This window comes from Hyaena hyaena, unplaced genomic scaffold (genome assembly GCF_003009895.1).
Source record: "Hyaena hyaena isolate Hyena2069 unplaced genomic scaffold, ASM300989v1 scaffold_364, whole genome shotgun sequence".
In the NCBI taxonomy this organism is placed as follows: domain Eukaryota; kingdom Metazoa; phylum Chordata; class Mammalia; order Carnivora; family Hyaenidae; genus Hyaena; species Hyaena hyaena.
The window spans coordinates 360,449-380,811 of NW_024080996.1; the positions used below are offsets into that span (position 1 = coordinate 360,449).

Below are 20,363 nucleotides of genomic sequence, written 5' to 3' on the forward strand. Positions count from 1 at the left end.
GGTCCCCAGATGCCTGCAGGTTAAGAGGGGTGGTTATAAGCTGAGCTTCAAGCAGCCCCAGGAGCCTGGGTGCAGGTTCAGGCTGTCACGAGGTGCATATCAAAGCCGGAGTTTAAAAACTGTACTGGGAATAGTGCAATTATCTCGCTTCACCACATTTCTCAGCCCCGACTGAGGTTTAATTAAAGCCAAGTAAAAACACAGAGTCGCCATTTCAGATATCACCCCCACTGCATGCTGGTTAAAAAAAAAAAAAAAAAGAAAGAAAAGAAAAAAAACCCTTTATCGGGGACTTAAATTTTTTTCTGTGGGTATCTTCCAGCTCAGTTGGATATTATTCCTTCATAACAGCCCCTTTAAAGAAAAAGTATATATATTTAATATATATGTATAAAATGAGTTAATCCCCCATAATCTCCTTGAGTTGTACCTAAAACACAGTTTCTTGCAGGTGACCTTTTCAGAAAAGGCTGTTCCTATGGCAACCGCATTGTTTGATTCAGTCAAGAGAAAAATGCTGCATGGCAATGTATTTAATTTTGCTTAATTTGATGCCGTATTTAACACTTGTGCAGGCTGAAAGGAGAGAGGGGCTGAACGCAGGCAGCCAGCTCGCTGGGGCAGCTCACCGGCACCCTATCCTGAGGGCAAAGGGACCCCCAGACACCACGACCCACTTGGTGCCTGCCTGACTTGGGGGGAGGGGGACAGGACTCTGAGGGTGGCCTGCAGGAAAGAGATGGACAGCGCCTACCAGGCAGTCCCTCGGAGGTGGGGACACAGGGCAGGCACCAAACGTTGAATGAAAACTCAGCACACATTGGTGACAGAGCTTTGGACCCAAACGTGGAGAGGCCTGGCTCCTGTGGTATTTCCTCCTCTGAAATGGGAGGCAACTACATTCAAAGCTCCCCTCGGGTGTCTTTTCAGCACTGAGCCTACAAGTTCCCGAGAGACTTTGAGCTTCTTGGAAGTGGGGCCGGGCACAGGGTAGATACTCAGTAAATGTTTCACTCATTTGCTCAGACAGGAGCCAATGCCAGGACATGCCACGGCCCAGTGCTGGGAGGTTTGGGTATTGCCTCGTCCACCGCAGTTCACAGGCCACTCTCACCACTGTTTGCCACCTACGGTCACTGACGGAGATCCTGAAGTGCAGTGAGCTAGGGCAACTGACCAAGAGGCCACAGACGGGGATGAGAATGGAGTCCAGGGTCCGAGCTCTCTGCTTTCCAGTGATCCTGGCAAACCGGGTACCTGTTCCTGTTTGGGGAAAACATAGTGACCCCCAAGACAAGAACAACACAGCAGGACGAAGCGCTCCCCGAGAGGCCGCCAGGGTGCTCCCACTCTTTCTGCCTCAGCCTTAAACACACAGCCCACTCAAACTATACACAAATCTCTATTCCCAGCAAGCTCTAATTCCACTTAATAGCTTGATGTCCTTGAACAAATTATTTATCTGAAAAGTGAAAGAATTGGTTGGGGAGATCTAAAATGCTTTTCCTGGGGCACCTGGGTGGCTCAGTCAGTCAATCAACTTGGGCTCAGGTCATGATCTTTCAGTTCGTGAGTTCAAGCCCTGCATCGGGCTCTGTGCTGACAGCTCAGAGCCTGGAGCCTGCTTCGGATTCTGTGTCTCCCTCTCCCTCTGCTCCTCCCCCACTCACACTCTGTCTCTCTCTTTAAAAACAAAACAATACAAAACAAAACAAAATTAAAAAAATAAAAAGATGCTTTTCCTACTTTGATATCCTTTGGTTCCCATATTAGAATCATTGGGATATGATTCTACTCTTCTATTCCCGTATGTGAACAGCTAGATTAGAAGGCCAAATTAGCCTCTACATCGTACCATCTCCAGTAAGGCAGCGCCTCTCCCCAGGTCTTCAACTGGAGCCCCAACCTCTCTATCATGAGGCAAGCCTAGTCATGTCAATGTCCTCCTCTGCAGATGGGATTAGTCCTGAACGTCATAGCCATCATGCCTCAGTTTCCCATTTACCTGAGTTACCATCAGAAGCCTAAGCTTCCCTGATCATGCATCACTGTATAGACACTCAACTGCATGCTATTGTGTCCACCCCATCCCCCAACCTCTCCCTCTCTCCTCCTTCCCATCCTTTGAGTGTGCCCTCTGGAAATCTTGATCCTCCTTGACAATGTTTCCTCATGTTCTTGCTTTAAGTGAAACTCAACTTCCCCCTGAGGACGTTTCCTTAGAAGCCCTTTCCAACAGAGGCAGGTCTGGCTCCCACATCCCATGTACTTCAGAACGGGAGGTGAGGATTTGCCTACTTTGTTCCTCATCTAAACTGTCTCTTTCTTCCTTCAAAAAACCCAAGCTTATTTGAAGAGCTTATCATCAGCTCTCTTGACCCCTCATACATACATAATTCTGTCTTTCTACCAATTTCCTGGTCATTCCCCAGCACTCATGGATGACTTCAGCATCTGGATTTCTGACTCCTTCACTACTACTCCTGCCGTCATTGTGGGGAGACTTCAACATCCATGCAGATGATCCAACCAATACCTTGGCCTCTTAGTTCCTTGACCTTCTAGCCCCAATGAGCTTTTGCTCTAATCACACCAATCACTGAATCACCCGCTAAATGTAGATTTCTAACATCCGACTTTCTGACCATCACCACTCTCTTTAGAGCTAGCTTACCCTGACACTCCACCCATTCAATTCCCCAACCTCATCAAGACCTTCATTTCATTAAAATCCCCTGTTCTGTTGTTGTTATTCATTGCTATCGCTCCCTGCATGTCCACTTCCTTCCTTACCCAGCTCTGATTCCACAGTCCAACACTTGAACAACCCTTGCCAATACCCTAAATGTCTGGCAGCTCTCCTTCCTCTGTACCCGTCTAACAGAACTCCAGTCCTGGTATTCTATCCGTTTATTGGCAGCCTGCACCACAGCAGCTGGACGTTGCTGAGAAAAATGACACAAATTTGCTGACTAGACTCGGTACAAACATGACCACAAATCTCACTTGACACTGTCAGAGAAACCTACTACACTTCCTTAGAAAATTCAATTTCCCAGTCTCTGGGGAAACTATCCCACTTCCTTCTCTCTCTCAAATCTCCAACACTCCTTTCCCTAGCCCATTCTTAGCTGATGACCTTGCTGTATATCTCACAAAGAAAACAGATTTCTACATAAGATGAGAACTACCTCATCTTCCCATCAACAAGTCCTTCATTGTATCTGCATTAGAACCAAAATACGCTGCCTACCCCACCTCGAGTGCAATGGAAAAAGAGTCCTGGCTCCTACCCAAGGTCAACACCTTCCCCGGGCTCTGAACCCATTCTCTGCCCCCACCTTTGTTATTGTTGTTGTTGTTGCAACTCTTCTCTTCCTTCTTGCATTATCATTTTCTCCCTCTTTATAGGGTCATTTCCAATGATACCCAAACATACCTCTTAAATAAACTCTCCCTTGACCCCACTCCCTCCTCCAATTTCTACCTCTTTCTGACCTCCCCTTCACAGCACATCTGTTCAAAGGACTCCATATTCATTGTGTCCACTTCCTCACCTCTAGTATCTTTTCATCACATAAAGCCCACTCCACTGATGACCAACTGGTAATGTTACCAAAGACTCCATCTTGCTGAAATGGAGGGTTACTTCTCTGTCCTCATCTGCGTTCAACTCAGTTAGCCAATTGTTCCTTTTCAAAAAGCTTTCTTCTCTAGGTTCTATGACACTTCATTCACCTGGTTTTTCTCATACATCATTGGCATGCCTTCTCCATCTCCTTTGTGGGCATTTCCTACAAACACTGGAGTGTCTTCAGCACCTTTCCCTTCTAGCGTGCTCTGTCTCCATGTGACCTTAGCTAGTCTTGTAGCTTAAGTACTTTCCTTCACACTCAGGTCTCACGGATTGACATCTCCAGCTGCATCTTCTACCAGACCCCCAGACATCTGTATTCAACTGTCTACTCAACATCTCTCTTTCAGTGTCTAAAAGGCATCCTCGACTTAGTGTATTCAAAGTGGATCTTTCCCTCCTCAAAAGCACACCTCCCCTTCTGCCAAGCCTTACCCGTCTAAGTAAAAGTGCACTCTCCACTCACTTGCTGAAAATCCAAGAGTCAGTCTTGATTCCTTCCCATCTCTCCTCCCCCCACTTCTGGTTTACCAGGAAGTCTTTTAGGCCTGACTCTCAAAGTACATGGGATTAGAGCCACCTGACTCGAACCACTATTCCCTGTCTTCTATCTCCATGGCCAAGACCAAGTCTCCCTGACCCCACACAGCAGCAAGATAGGTCTTTCTACAGCAGACTCGGCTTTACTCATTCCCCCACAGACAGCCTTCCAGTGGCTCTCCACTGCATGTGGAGTAAGATCCAAGTGCCTGTGCATGGCCCTTATTTGCCCCTCTGATCTCATTTCTATCTATGCCCTTTCTCATCTACGAATTCCCAGGCGCGTGGGTTCAGGCCCATCGGTGACTCTGCTCTTACTTTTCCTTCCAATGGAGATGATCTTCCCTCCCATCTCTATGTAGCTGCCACCTTCTCAGCCACCAAGTTTTGATACAAATCTCCCATCCTCATTCTCTCAGTCTCTCTCTCCACCCCTCACCTGCTCTCTCTCTCAAAATAAATAAACATTAAAAAACAAACAAACAAACAAACAAATCTCCTATCCTCAGAGAGCCTTTCCCAACACCAGCCAAGGCACTTTCCCACAATACCTACCTTATCTTACTCATAGCATCCATCAGCACCTAACATTCTCTCATTTCCATATGCGCTTCCTTGTTTCTTCACTCTCTCTCTCCCCACTTAGAATTGGAACTCCCTAATGGCAGGGACTCTGTCTTGTTCAGCACTATCCCTTGCACTTACAATAAGGCCTTGCACACAGTAGGGACTTAATGTTCGTTGACTGATTGCCTGAGGAAGCAATCTGTGTCTAGACATGAGGGGCAGAGGGAACTCTGAGACCCAGCATGGAGGTGGTGAGGGAACAAGAATGAGATGGAAGCTCCATGAGGAATCCCAGGACTGCACCTGCAGCCACGCTTGGCTCAGAGCTGGTACATAATAAGTATGTGGGACAGTGGGACGCACAGTATCTTGGAGGCAGGCAATCTCTCAGCTCCCTGGATTAACCCTCCACCTAAACCAAGATTTTCTGTTTCTTCTTATGTCCCTGGTAGATGATCCTTCAGCCTTCCAGGATCCTAAGATGCTTAGGGAGGAGCCTAGCAACTGAGAGAGGAGCCCAAAGCCAGTGTCCACAGAGCCCAGCCTGGGTCCGGCCAATCTTTCTCACTGCTAACTATTCTTTTTGTTCCCATTGCACGCCTTGTTTGCACATCCTTGTCTGTGTTCTTGGTGCTGTGGCTGCTTCACAGCTTGTTTTGTAGTTTATTAGAAGGTTAAAAAAAAAAAAAAGCTCCAGTTTGACAAACAGCTCTCCTAAGTGAACTGGTGGGTCTCTGGTGCATGGGGCCAGCAAGGCAGAGGTGACAAAGCCCCACATGGCATGGCTTCTGTGCTCTTGTGAGGGATTATGACCCTGTTTGGGAGGCAGGATACCTAGCCCACTGCTGCTAAACATCGCTCACCTTCTGAGGCTAATCAGTCCCTCCACCAAGCCATGAAAGGCAACATGGCTCAATGGTTTAAGAGTGTGGGCCCTGCATCATTCAGACCTGGGTAAGACCTGGATTATCTGACCACGGGCAAGTAACTGGTTCTGAGAATCTCATCTGTAAAGCGAGGATAATAATAACACTTAGCTCAAAGGATTACTATAAAGGTAAACGAGATAGCAAATGCAGAGGGTCCGGCATAGCTCTGGACATGGAGTACGCATTCAGTACGTGAGAATTGTTATAGATATTAGGTCCTCCAGTTCCACTCTCTGGCCCCCGGGCAGGCATAATGCCACCTTCTCATTTGGCCACTCCCCAATCTCATTCACAATATCCAAGAAGATTCTTAATCGGCTGCTTCTTGCTCACATGACTATCCATGTGGCACTGGGTGCCTTTGAGGATAAATTCCTTGAGGGTTAGCCACACCCACACAGCCTTGAATCATACACCTCAGCAAGCAGCTAAGCACTTATTCAAATCTTTGTGATTATGGGGGGGACCCCATAGAATGTTAGAGCTAAAAGGAACCCCCTCATTTTGCTCATCAGGAAACTGTAGCCCACGAAAGCCCCTAAGATCACATAGTGACAGCTGGATCTGGAACTCAGGCCTCCTACCTCAGAAAGGCACACTGCCCACCCATCCTCATTCCCCAGTTCACATCCACATAGAGAAAAGACTGGATAAGACAGAGACTATGAGGCATTTTACACCAGAACGTCTCTTCATCTCGGCCAGAGCTGAGAAACGTGGTCTTTGCGCCGTTTTTCCTCACCCCTTCGGGAGGAGTGTGGCCCAAAGGGAGTCTCCAGGGCAAACGGCAACTGAGTGCCGAACGAAGTGGTGGCCAAGACCCTGAGCTGGCTTCCTCCTACCCCCACAGTCCCCCTCCCCTCTCCGTCTCTTACTTGCCCACCCTCCTTCCGCATTCTCTCCTTTTCTCATTTCGCCCAGGCTGCCTGCCCTCTCGGCTGTTTGCTCAGAAGCTGGGCTCTGTTTGCTGAGCTGTTATTCATTTTCATATTACCTGGGATATTTTCAGCTGCTCCTCTGGGTTTTTAGGAGAATTTCAAGTGGCGGGAAGTAACGTGGGCTGCAAAGGCAAATACGCATCCGTGACCTCTGGGCCTCACCTGGGGGATTTGTTCATCTTATCTGCTGCCTTCCTCACTAGCACAGCCTCTGTCTCCCAGCCTGGCGCTCGGCCTCTCATTCCGGGCTTTGGGGCGTGGGGCATGTTTTCAGGCAAACAGGCTGCAAGTTTCCTCAAATCCACGAGTGATGCACCAGGCTGGCTCGCATCAGGCTCTTGAGTGGTGGCCTAATGACTTGTAGGGCTCTGGGCCCTGCCTCCCTTTCCAGGACCCCCTCCCTGCACTGCAGCCAGGCCAGAGAGAGAGCATCTCAGAGGCGCTTTCATCCAGCCCTCCTCCCCCCCCCCCCCCCCCCCCCCCCCCCCCCCCCCCCCCCCCCCCCCCCCCCCCCCCCCCCCCCCCCCCCCCCCCGCCATGGCCTCCCCGCAGAAGCAAGGAGCAGGAGGCAGGCACGGAAGTCACCTCTGGGAAACAGTTTCAGGAAAGCATTGCTTCACTGCTGTCGCTCCAGATACACCAGGACCCAACGGTGAGGTCGTGGAATGCCAAAGCAGGGAGGGCGGCATAAACAAGAAGACTGCTCCTATAGGAGGGAGCTGGAGAGTTGTCCTCATGACCCGGTTACTGGACAAGGGCAACTCCTGAGAGGCATCTCTTCCACCTTGACCTCAGGCCCAGAGTAGAGCAAGGCCTGAATCCTCTACATGCCAGAGGGGACGGAACAGAAGGGCGTGGGCCATGGAAGGAACATGGGTGTGAAATCAGACCGTCTCGATTGAGGCTTGGTTATCCTGTATGTTAGTCACGTGACTGTGGCTGTGACCATGGCATCTCAAGTGTGTCTGCCATCTCAAGTGCAAAACCAGGACAACAGAATTGGTCTCTGGGCTGGTGTGAACAGCACAGGAAGTTAACTTGTGAGCAGGGGCCCTGGATGTGGTGATGGTCTTTGTAAATGCCAGTTATTCTTCATATAGAGTCCAACTTTTTTTTTAAGTTTATTTATTTATTTTTTGAGAGAGAGAGAGAGAGAAGAGTGAGCACACAAGCGGCGGAGGGAGATACAGACTCTGAAGCAGGCTCCAGGCTCTGAGCTGTTAGCACAAATCCCAACTCACAGCTCAAACCCATGACCGTGAGATCAAGACCTGAGCTGAAGTTGGACGCTTAACTGATGGAGCCACCCAGGTGCCCCCAGAGTCAGACATTCTATCAGCAGACCAATAACGAAGGATCCAGAATCAGGCGCATCGAGACAGACTTACAGAATAACACCTGGCCTGCTTTTCTCACACCCCAGTGCTCTCTGAGTCCCAGCGGCACCACTGCTGTCCGCCCTTACCCCTTTGCTCTCTCCAAGCCTCCACGGAATTTGTTCTAAACGTTCTAGGATACTCGGTTATTGGATATGTGTCAGGTTTAATAAAAGGCATTGCTTGGCTCTGGGCTTGCTGTGTTCTCTAGGTTTGTCACTGTCGTGCTTATGGCCCGTGGTACTGCCACTCCAGGCCACAGACATCAGTAAAACAAGAGCAGGATTTATTAACAGGACTGAGAAAGCCAGTGGTGCATCTTTTGTGCATTGTGGACAGCAGCGGCTTCCTCATCAGCATGGTGGGCCCCTCAATGGCTCCAGTTAGAGTCACCTCATTTTGGACTCCATGGGCCAAGTGGAGCAAGGAACAGGCTCTGGGCCATGAACTGGAGCAGGACCCACAGAGGAGATGCTTCTTTCTGGGCCGCACAGGGTTTTATTCCTTGAATAAGTCATCAAGTTGCTTATTGCTATTTTCATGAGAGGATAGACATTGAAGGACTAAGTAGAAGTGAAGCCAGAACCTTCTTGGGGGCAGGAACTGAAAACCTCTGAAAATCAAGTGCTTAGCAAAGTGCCCTGAGATAGAATGCCTGGTAAATATTGAATGAATGAATGAATGAATGAATGGAAACAGAATTGGGGCTGAAGCTGAACCATGTACGTGTTCTGACATGGGATGGCAGTAGGAGCTGGGAAGTCACCCCAGCGCAGATGATGAGCAAAGGTCAATTCCAGCAGAAGAGCACAGAACACACATCTAGGCAGCATTCAGTGCTGGAGCCCATGAGTCTTTAGATTGGACTTAGATAAAGGCAAAAGCCCATTTTCTAAAAGGGAGACAAAGGGCCAAGTTGGACTTGCAGAACTAACCCAGAGCCCCTTAAAATCTTCCTCCCAAAGAAAGTCAGAATATAGACCCAGTCCGAGGCCCCTGCCATGGGAAGGAGAGAATGACAGGGCTAGAAAAATGAAGTCATTCAAACTTCCTTCTTCCAAATCCCTAACAAGATCATGAGCTCCCTGTAAAGAACACAGAAATAAAATCATCAGGGGTCATCCCTGTAGAACCTTCTGTTTCATCCCCAAGGCAACCAAGACCCAGCCTGTTTGCTCTCAGCCAAGTGAGAGCCCCTGGCAGCCTGGAGAACCCCTCACACAGGGCCTCTCTAGTTAGATGTCACCCTCCCTAAATAGCCCAGTCCTGTCATAGACCCACATCTAGGGGCGCTGTGGGGAGGAGAGTGGGGTGGGTTATGATTTGCATGCTTCTTCCTGCCATCTTATCTTGGGAGACACTCAGAAGAGGTCTTCTGGGAAGGTGGGAGCTGGCTGCCACCTGTTTTAATTTTTTCCTCGATGAAATTAAGGCTGGGAGGCCACACTGGCCTTTCAGACAAAGAGTAGCAAATGGCTAACTACAAAATAAAGATTTTTCCAGGGCTTCGGTTGTCCCCTCATTACTCTCTACCCCTTGACCCGATTAATAAGAGTTTGGGCCACAAGCATATAGGAGATTTTTAGTTTGGCTAACAAATGCCACAGAAAAACTGAAATTAAAATCCCCAGAGCTTCAACCCAAAGTCTGGGCCCTTGAGATCATGCATGGAGAAGTATGTCACCAGGGGGTCAGCAGTGTCCAAAGAGAGCCACTCACCTAACTGCAGAGGGGGAGCCATAACTGGAGTCCAGAATAAGAGAATGTTCAGGTCATGTGTTTGGCTCTCAGAATCCCAGGGAGGGCAGGCCGGTGCTAGCTACAGTCTTATTTGCAAAGCAGTGATACATAAACCCACAGAAAGTGATAAATCCAGGAACACTGAGTTATTCAAATACTAGCCATGAGTCCTTGAACACTGGGAAAGATTCTTCTCTGGTAGACAGATTCCTTAAGATAGCTAGAAAGATTGTTTAGTGGGGGACAGGGAATGCACAGAGGCAATGGCGGAATCTTCAGGAATGGTTACCCTTCTCACCCCCACTGCCAGTCTTGTTTACTCGTATCTACAGTGCCAACGATGATGCCCAGCACATATGAAGCACTCAATAAATATTTGTTAAATGAAACCATGCATGAAGCCCAATCTCTAGGAACTATTTATTACTCTTCCCCAAGCCAATCCTATGTGGGAATTCACCCAAACTCCAAGGAACACCACAGCCCTCCCCCCCAACCCACCCACACTCCACACTGCAAAATGTAAAAATGCCCTATAACTAAGGTGCCAGCATCTTTTTGAATGCATGTTACCAAAGGCACTCTAAAAGACCTAGAATACCCCGACCTCCCATTCCTCTGAAGAGAGAAGTGAGTCTCCTATCTCACTTCCAGACTCACTCCCGGCACCACACTGGAGGGTGGACACCACCTGCATCCCTCATCGAAACACACACAAGTAGCGAATGGCCAAGGGGCCCGGTGGGCTTTGGTCTGGGGGGCTTTGCCATCCCTCTGTAAGTGTGAGCAGACAGGCTGGTTTCCCCAATTCTGGCGTTAATTGTAGCCCATGCGCTATGATTACAAAATGGAATTAAATGACATGCCAAATTAAAGAGTTATTTTTTCTAATAAATATTTTGCATAGGATGTGTTTATAATGGCATTAATTATTTACACTGCCGTATAGAGAAAGCATAAATATAAAGAGAGATCAGATGGTTCCTGTAGGAGAAATAAAATGAAAATTTCCATCAGGATGATGAATACCTGCAGTCTAACTTTGGGGCTGGGGCTGGTGGGGGGAGGGCGAGGTGGAGAGAGAGGAACATCTCGAGAACAATCTGACAAACGCTACCGAGGTTTTTGAGGGTGGAATATGTTAAAAATGAAAGTGAGTACAGAAAGTTTAAATATTTAATACCTGCATTAATTCTAATTCACACTTTCTTTATTTTTCAGATTAAAAATTTACAAGAATCCCCATGTCTTTCATCCGTCTCCTCCCATGAGGCACTTTATGGTCACTGTTCTGGGGACCACCTCTGGCAGCCCCCGGGGACAATGGGGGCATGAGAAGAGTGGCACCCATCCCCCACCGCGGTGGCCCCTGTCTCCCCCACCAGACATCTCCCCCAACTCCACTGCTGTTGGGTTTCTGGCGCCAGCATGACTGATGGGACCAAAGCCACTTCCTGGCCTCCTTGGCTGGCCCCAAGAGGGCCACAGAATTCTCAGAGATTATGTAGCCGGCTGTGGGCTTAAAGTGCTTGCCCAAGTCCAGACCTTGTGGGCATAAAACAGATATTACTGCTGGAGGGATTTCTCCTCGAAACAAGAGAGTTTTGTCACATGAAGTTCCGGGCTCCCCTGCCCTCCAGGGGCTTTTAGTTGAAGGCCTAACGGATCAGCTTTACACTCTTTAAATAATGTGATTTTCGATTCTGCAAACCAGGATTAATTTGAATGCAAGGATGCAAGGAAGAAATAACTTCTTGGAGACCACAGTTGAGAGAGTAACGCTAGGACATAACTTCTAAGCTTCGGCCCTGGCCCCAAACCTAGCATTAAGGTGCTGAGCAAACCCTCCTCATGATAAGAACAAAATACCCATCTGCATTCCTTGAAAAAGCACTTTCCCACACCACAGCTGACCCTGCCGGTGCACTCAGTGACAAAGACGCTGTCATCAGCCTTCATTCTATACACAGGAAAACCAGGTTCCGAAAGGTCATGTGACAAGTCCAAGGTCTCCCTGTTCTTAATTAAAATTCTTCCCACTGTTAATGATGCAGCTTCTCCAGTACATGCTTCCCAAATAGAGAACATAGAAGAAAAAGGAAAGCTGGACTGAGAGATGCTATTTAATGCTCTTCCCTGATGTCTGAGTGGCCGGTCTGCCTGGTGGGCTTGTATGTTCAGGCTGAGAGCACTGTGGGGAGAACCACCACACTCTGCTCAGCTGGCGGGTCTGCTGGGACCTTGCTCCTGTTTTCCTTCTGAGACTCTCAGTGACCGTCAGGCTGGGGACCCTCAGAGGAAAGTTGTGGATAAAGTTGTCTCAGAGTCTGAACCCTCCTCCAACCCTCCTGGCTTTCGGTTGTCAGACCCTGATGTGGTGTTTTCTCCCTTCTTCTCTCCTGGCAGGCCGCCCCACTTCCATCACTTACCACAGATTCCTGTGCAAAATACCTTCATAAATAGTGCTGATTAGCTCCTTGTTCTAATCAGGCCTCTGCTTAGAGACAATTCCCTGCCCCCAGCCTCACTGCTCCTCTTGCGTCTGCTGATGCACAAAGCGCCTGTAAATCAGGAGAGAAAACACACACACACACACACACACACACACACACACATGCATGCACACACACTCCCACCATCAGAAAGCTGAGCAGGAAATCGCGCCTGTGGTGGGGATCTGGCGCTGAGAGATGTTTGGGGTTGTTTGTTGTTTTTACTCCCAGATACCTGCTGGAGCAGGGCCAGCCCTTCAAATGAGATGAGCAGAGCCAGAAATGAGCCCAGCTTAATGTCTGGAGAGCGGAATCCCTCTGAGCAGCTCCTGCTTCCTCTCTCTCTCTCTCCCATAATTCACACAGCCTCCTCCTGAAAAGGCAAGGAAATGGAGCCCCCCACCCCCACCCCCTGGCCTGGCCAGGTAGAGGGCATGACTGCATGAGCTCACAAGGACCAGCGTCAGAGACAGCTACTCTCCTGCTGAGCCTCCAGGACAAGCACATCCTCCTCTTCACTCACAGAGAACACTATTCAGGCTCAGAGTTAAAGCTGCATGGGGACAGGAGCGCACGCACAAGCATGGGGATATCCATTTGGTAGACCAGTTGTTGGAGATTCATCACCAAATCTACCCGCCCTTCCCAATTTCCCTGGTTGTGCGAGTTTCAGGTGATGGAAGGGGAGACAGAGATAGAAGGAAAGAAGGTGATGGAGCCAAATGAAGATGCTAATCAGGGTCTGTGCTGTGGCTGATGACAGTAACAGACACAGGGACGGCGGTCACAGTGCAGACACCTTGCAGGAATGAACCCCTTTCTTCCAAGGGCTCTCACCAGCCTCTCTCTCACCTAATAAAAATCAAAACAGAGATCTGATGTTTGCAAGAGGAACACTCCTAAGATCCTAGCACAGTGTGTAACACATTATAGGCGTTCTTGTTTTTCTCGTTTCCCCTATTCTACCCTCATTTTCTTGTGCTAAATAAAATGATTTAAAACCTGGGTCAAGATTAGGAAGAAAGCACAGAGGCCTCTCCTGACCCCCGCCCGGAACCTGTGTGTAGATTAGTTTTGCATCTCTAAGGAGAGGGAGGGGATGAAAGGCACCTGATGGCAGAGTCTAGGGTCTGGGCTGCCGGGGACAGAGGAAGGAAGAGGGAAAAGCTCTTTCTTTCCTAAGGGGAGGAGATCTTGGCAAAAAATGAGATCATCTTAATTCATAAAGCTATTTTTATTTTATTTTTAAAATATTTACTTATTTATTTTAAGAAAGAGAGACAGGCAGGGTGGGGAAGAGAGAGAATCCCAAGCAGGCTCCATCCCATAGACCGTGAGGTCATGACCTGAACGGAGATCAAGAGTTGGATGCTCAACCCACAGAGCCACCCAGGTGCCCTAAAACTAGTTTTATTTTTAAAAACCTGTTTTCAAAGGAACTAATAACATCTCCCACCTCTCCACCCCTGACACCACCCCTCCAGAAAGGCAGGCCTGCCTTGCCTTCTCTCTCTGGCCAGTATCCTACTTGCTTGGGAAAAAGGGAAAGGTCAAGGGCAAAGGGAATCACAGTAGCTAAAAGCCCTCAGAAAACAGTGAGATGTGTGCCCACCTGGGACACATTTTCCTGACATGAGGTAAAGTGGGAAAGTGAAGAACGGCAGGTCAGGGGACCGACCAGCCATGTGACCTTGGACTAGTCACTCACTTTGAGCCACAGTTTTCTCCTTCCCAAAATATGAAAAATCTTACCTAGTGGGGGTTTCATTCTCCTAAGCTAGTGTTCACTGAGCCTCTTGTGATGCCGGCCATAACCACACCGATAACGATACTCAACTCCCACAAGAGCCCTGTGAGAAAGGAATTACCCTTCCCTCTTGACACAGGGGACAGTGGGGCCGAGGACTGAAGTGGCCTGCCTGGGGGCAGAGGCCTGGCAACTTAGGGAGCTGGGCTGGAGCCCCGGAGTTCCGCTCTGGAGCCCACACCACAGCTGTCTCCTGACGGGCAGGTGAGGTCATGTACACGCAAGGCCTTTGGAAAGTTTAAAGGCTGGAGAACGTGAGATGCTATTTCTGACAGTTTGGAGAGTGGGGAGGAGAGGGCCACTTTTCCTTTTTTAAGCTTACCCATTTAGGGTCTTCTTTGTAGACACTTGGCAGCGAGAATTTTCTCCTCCCTTTGTTCTAGAAGCATTGCCTCGCTTTTTGAAGCGGTAAAACCACAGATGACCCACAGACATCCAGGGGGCAGGTAGGGGTGGAGGGTGGTGAGGCTGTGGGAGCTTCCCTTCCTGGAGAAACCTGAGACAACCCTGTACTGCCTCTCCACCTCTGTCTTGACTCTTTGAAGGTCGAGGGCAAGGCCTCTCCCTGCCCCAGACACCAGTGTCTCCATCTGGAATGGAGATAATCAGCAAAGCCCAGCGGCCAGACAGAATGAGGTGGTGGAGGAGGGCAGGGGGGCAGGAACCAGGGTTGCGGGTCCCTCCCTGCAAGAGCAGCGAGACGAATGGAAGCTCGTTAGTGGGCCATCTGCGGTGCTGGGGTGCTCATGAGGAACTTTGAGAAACACCTTGGAACTTCTTGCAGAGGCTGGTGTTTGCCGGGGTGGGTGTGTTTCTAGGATTTGAAACAAGGGTGTCATGGTCACAGATGTTGAGGAAGCTTTGGGTTAAACTGAGTTTTCTTCAATGCTGGACTTTTTTTTTTTTTTAAGTTTATGTATTTATTTTTGAGAGAGACAGAGAGAGAGAAAGAGAGAGAGAGAGCATGAGCAAGCGCAAGCACGCAAACTGGGGCAGGGCAGAAAGAGGGAGACATAGAATCCAAAGTAGGCTCCAGGCTCTGAGCTGTCAGCACAGAGCCTAACGATGTGGGGCTTAAATCCACCAACTGTGAGATCATGACCTTATCTAGAAGTGGGAAGCTTAACCGACTGAGCCACCCAGGTGTCCCTAGTGCTGGACTTCTTAAAATCTTTAAAACTGTAATGAGTCCTGTGCCTCTTTAAAAGGGGGTGTTCATGCGGCTTTACCCACACTTGCTTGGCTTTGGAATTCATCCCCCCCCCTCCCAGAGCCCTCCGTGCTGCAGAGCCCACTTTGGGAGGTGCTAATCTAAGGCCACGCTCCCATTTCACAGATGGGGCCAGAGGAGGATGGGAATCTACGCAGCTTCTAAAATTGGCCACCTTCCTGAATGCCCCACATCCCTAGGGGGCTGGGAATCGCTCCACACCTGTTTCCAGGGATTAGGGAAAATGTGTCCTGTCTGGCTGCAGCTGTGGTACATGGAAGAAAGGACATCTGTCTCCTCCTTTTAAGGGTAGGGGTGGTAAATGGGGTGAGGGGAGGGGTATGAAGAATGAGGCCTCTTGAAAGTGAGAAACCCTTTAACAGAGTAGAGGAACAAGACAACTAGGCAGGTTACTCTGAGAACACACTATGCCTCCCCAAGTCTTGGCAGGGACCACCCGGGCTGCCATGTCCCAGCCCCAATGCCCAGCCCTGCAGTTATTAGGCCCACTCAGAAACACTATCTATCTTTGACCTCAGTTTCCCCATTGGCTAATGGCTCCTTTCTGAAAATGAACTCCTGTCCGGTGACAAAGTCCCCAGGGCCCCCAAGTCCACAGTGGTCTGAGCTGCATTCCAAAGAGCTGGCGCTCATCACAGTTTTTGCAGCTGAACAGGGAGCTCAACCAGGGAGAGGAGCAATGCCCCCACCCAGCCCCCAGCCCCAGGCAACCCTCCCCCACCATCCAGAAAACTCCATCAAGGTCCCCTGGTAGTTCCTATCTGAATTTTCTCCTCTAACAGGTCTCTCTTTTTGAAAATGTCAGGCGTGGCACCAACCTGCTCAGGGTCAGGGAGATGATTCCTTAAGGGGCTTGAGAAAGGTGACCGTTCTTGCCCTCTAAAAATGGGGAGATGACTTATCATCAAAAGAGGACCTCATTTTTGCTGAGGTCACTCAGTGTGGGGCAAATGGGATTCCGGTGGGCCTGGAAGAGCTGGATGGAAGGTGCAGAGATGGAGGCCCTCTCCCCCTCCACTTACACATCATTCTGGGACTTTCTCCTCCCAGCTCTGAGCCTAGCCAAGGCAGCTGTTGTCCAGATCCAAACAAAGACCTGATACTTCTTCCAACCAGGCCGAGCTGGGCGGTCTGTGGATGGGCAGGGTGTGGGGGTGGGGGGGAGCAGAGAGAGGGGGCAAGGGAGAGCCAGGACAGGAAGACAGTCGGCATGTCTTGTCCTCTGGTCCATGCCCTTTGTGCTAAGGCTCAAGATAGCCACTTCTGTGGGGCCCAGTCTGGCCCTGGGGCAGCCTCTCCCCCTCCTGTTTTGCTCCTCAGCCACATGCCCTTGGGCTGAGCTAAGTCCAGAACCCGGCTGAGTAGGGGAATTGTTCTGAGAAAGTGGCCCGTTGGCTGGTTGCTATGGAAACCGACATACCACAGTGCTGACCCCGGAGAGGTTTAGCACGCTCCCCCAGCAGGGGTGCCAGCAGCTGGACTGCAGCTGTTACAGCAGTGTAAGTGGGGGCTGGAGCCTCGGCAGTGGGCCCTGCTGTTTGCCTGAACTAGTCCCAGCAGCAGCTCCCCTCCATTTGCCCCGCCCCCAATCCTCGCCCAGCCTTCCCCCTGCTCCAGCCAGGAAGGGAGAGGCTGAGTCTGCCCAGACGGAAGGGGGTGAGGGGGCGGGGAGGAGGAGCAGAGCTTGACTCCCGAGAGAGGTCTTTTATGGAGCAGGGCGCATCTTCCCCCTTTGCATGTCTGGGGAAACTGAGGCTCCGAGAAGAGGAGGCACTGGTGCCCAGTCACACAGCCAGGGCGTGACAGAGCTTTGCTTTGGGCTCTCCGTGCACCAACTGAGCACTCACTGTAGAGTCCGGGGCTGGGGACAGACAGGAAGCCTCTAACCCAGCATCGCGTCCAGAGACAACCATAAAGGGTGAGGGGACATCGCTGAACAAAAGGCACACCCAAAAACTAACCACAGAAAGTGAAGAAAAGAGGAGAGGGGGTTGGGAGCCGTGGGGACCAGCAGGAAAGGGAGAGATAAGACAGGCAGTGAAAGTCAGAGGAGAAAGAGAAGTGAGGAGGTGCCTAGAACAGAACTAGAAGATGTTGGTGGAGTGCCCCCTCCCCCCAAACAAAGCCGAGAACTCCTCACAAAGAGGAGGGAGTAAAGAAGGGGGGGTAGGAGGGTTAAAATCAGTTTCGGGGAGGCGTCTCTTGCCATCCCATAATGCCTTGAGCTCCCCAAGTGCCCTAAGGCAAACACACCAACCTGCCTCCCCTCTGCAGTGTGAAGCTGCGAGACTCAGGCCAGGCTAATCTGCACCCGGGACTCTAAACAAATACCCCCAGCCAGAGAGGAAGAGATGGCTGTCTCTGGGGTGGCCCTGACATCAGCCAGCCATCTCTCACAGCAGCTAGAACACCAGCTGCCTTTGGTCCCCCCTGTGCGGCTGGTCTCATACCGGGTTTGCTCTGACCCTCAGCCCCACCTCTCAAAGGGGACTGGGGCCTGCCTCCTCCTCTGCTGCCCTTCCTCGACTAGAACTGCGGCCCAAGTCCATGCCTCGTGAGCAGGTGGCCCTCTTCTCTCTAGAACCACATCTGGCCGCTCCTAATGAAAGAACAGTCTTTTGAAAAGTTGGCTTTGCGGGAAACTAACTATTTCCCTCAAATAGTTGGTTGCAGGCGATGGGAGGGCCGCTCTGGATCCTCTCGCCCTCTTGAGCTGTGGGCAAGTTGCTCTCTTTACAAAGGCTTTGCTCCACAGACACAAACTTCCTCCAGGCAGAGCTCGGGAATGAGCCAGTACCATTACACCCCTTAACTGAAGGCCTTGCTTTTGCACTTAGCACCTTTTTTTAAAGGCAATCTGGTATTCCAGGTGAGTGACTTCTATTGGGTCTGCAGAGCCAACAAGGACAGTCCTCTGGCCCACCTCCCTGCCTTCTGAGCAAGACCAACTGGTCAAGTTAGCCTTGACTTGAGGGTGAGATACACTGGCCAAGAGGTACCTGGAGCCTGTGCCAGCCAGTGACGTCATCAAAAAGCACTTATTGAGGTTAAACGCATGATGGGCATTAAGGAGGGCACTTGTGGGGATGAGCACCGGGTGTCATAAGTAAGAGATGAATCACTGGGTTCTACTCCTGAAGCCAAGACTTCACTGTATGTTCACTATCTTGAATATTTAAAAAAAAAAGCATTTATTGAGCAGTTGACCATATGCCTAGCACTGTGGGTGTGGTAATAAAGAGGGAGCATGTGGAAAAAGTCTTGGACAAGGGCCCCTGTCTGGAAGAAGTTTGTATTCTTAATGGAAGACAAGGCTGACCTACCATGTTAAACAGAGACACATCAGTGCTCAGCATCAGAGCACCCTGCGTGCAGATGCAGTATTATTTGAGGCACTATACTCTCCAGGGAAAGATGTCCACGGGAGAGTCTTACCCATTCCTTGAGGCCAAGTACAGGCACTCGCTTGGCAGCGACGGGTCTCCGAGCACACAAGAGGATAAAACCAGGCCTATGAAACCTTGCCAATGGTGAAACTCCAGCCAGAGCTTCCTTCTATCTCCTTTTTGGGAAAGGCAGACACACAAATACCCAACGTCCCATCCCGATGGCAACTCTTAGCCTCTCGCCAGCCCTTCCAAGATGAGAAATGGGCCAGGATCCAGGACTCAAGGTCTGAATCACTCCGGGACTTGGTCACATTCAACCTGGGTACTAATGAGCGTTTACAGTTTCCACAATTGCTATCTCATTTAAATCCCCCCTACCTCCTGTGACATGGGTGAGAATTGTTATTCCCATGTTACAGAGGGGGAGAAAGAAGCCCAGGGAAGTGAGATGCTGGCCTGAAGTCATGTATCTGAAAGCAACAAAGCTAGAATCAACTGAGGCCTTCCACTGTGGCCAGTACCCTACCCACTATGCCACAAGGCCAGTCTGTTAGTTTCCCATTTCTTACAGAAGCGGGCACCTGGTAGTTGGTCAGGGAACCTCTCTTGAAGAGCAGGAAAGCATAAAGTTGCCCAAGTTGCCCTCAAGGCCACAGCAAGACATGTTCAGCTGTGTATGTGTGGCAGTGGGGGTGATAGAGGAAGCAGCCAAAACCCACACGAGCGCCCACTTTCATGGGGACAGTCACCCCGAAGCACTCAGCTGCCATTTTGAAGAGATGGTGCCAAAAGGCACTGAACTAGTTTTAACTTGAATTAACTTCTGAAACATCCTTAAAGCTCCCAAACTCTGTGAGCAGCAAACATCTTTCTGATTAAAACAAAAACAAAAACAAAAACAGAAACAAAAAACAAGGGGCACGTGGGTGGCTCAACTGGTTAAGCATCCAACTTCAGCTCAGGTCGTGATCTCACAGTTTGTGAGTTCGAGCCCTGTGTCTGGCTCTGTTCTGACAGCTTAGAGCCTGGAGCCTGTTTCAAATTCTGTGTCTCCCTCTCTCTCTGCCCCTCCCCCACTCGCTCACGCATGCACGCTCTCTTTCTCTCTCTCAAAAAATGAATAAACATTAAAAAATTTAAATAAATAAAAATACATTTAAAAAAAAAACGAAAGTGAAAGGGGCGGGGGAAGAGGAGTGGGTTGGAGCCCTCAGCAGAGAGCAGGTTGTATGGTAAGGAGAAGGAGGTCAGTGGGTAGACAACACATGAGACCAGACAGGCCTCCTGCCAGGCTCCCCATGGCAGGGTCCAAGGCCAAGTGCTGCTCAGTCCTCTGAAGCAAGGGAAGGTGGGCCCTCCCCAGGGTCCTGAGGGGAAGAAATTTCAAGGCTGCCCTTCAGCTGGAATAAAAGGCAAAGGGTCAAGCAGGGGAGTCCCCAGGGCCGGGCTCAGTGTGGAAACAAGGACAAAAGTCCTCGTCTGTGAAGGTGACTGCAAGAGCCAGGCACAACAGCAGGTCTTCGGGTGCCCGATGGAGAGAGATCAAACACCTGGTGGACAGACAATGATCCAGAAGCAGAGCCACAGGCTGGAACAAAAAGGTTATTTCACTGGTCACTTATTACTGAAATTGTTTGGAGCTGGTGGCGATTTTAGGGACCGCTTTATAGGTGACCTGGCTCAGGGCCTAGAACACAGTAGGGCGCCCCCCCAACATTTA

General features: G+C 50.0%; 1 protein-coding gene across 2 annotated transcripts in view; it reads right to left on the reverse strand.

The window, feature by feature from the left end:
* PKNOX2 (PBX/knotted 1 homeobox 2) overlaps positions 1 to 20,363 on the reverse strand; it is a 316,850-nt gene that overhangs the window by 147,749 nt on the left and 148,738 nt on the right. For both annotated transcript variants that reach the window (XM_039250244.1, XM_039250245.1), the window contains one exon: positions 6,665 to 6,730. The gene's annotated coding sequence lies outside the window, so the exon portion shown is untranslated. The remainder of the gene's footprint in view (positions 1 to 6,664; positions 6,731 to 20,363) is intronic.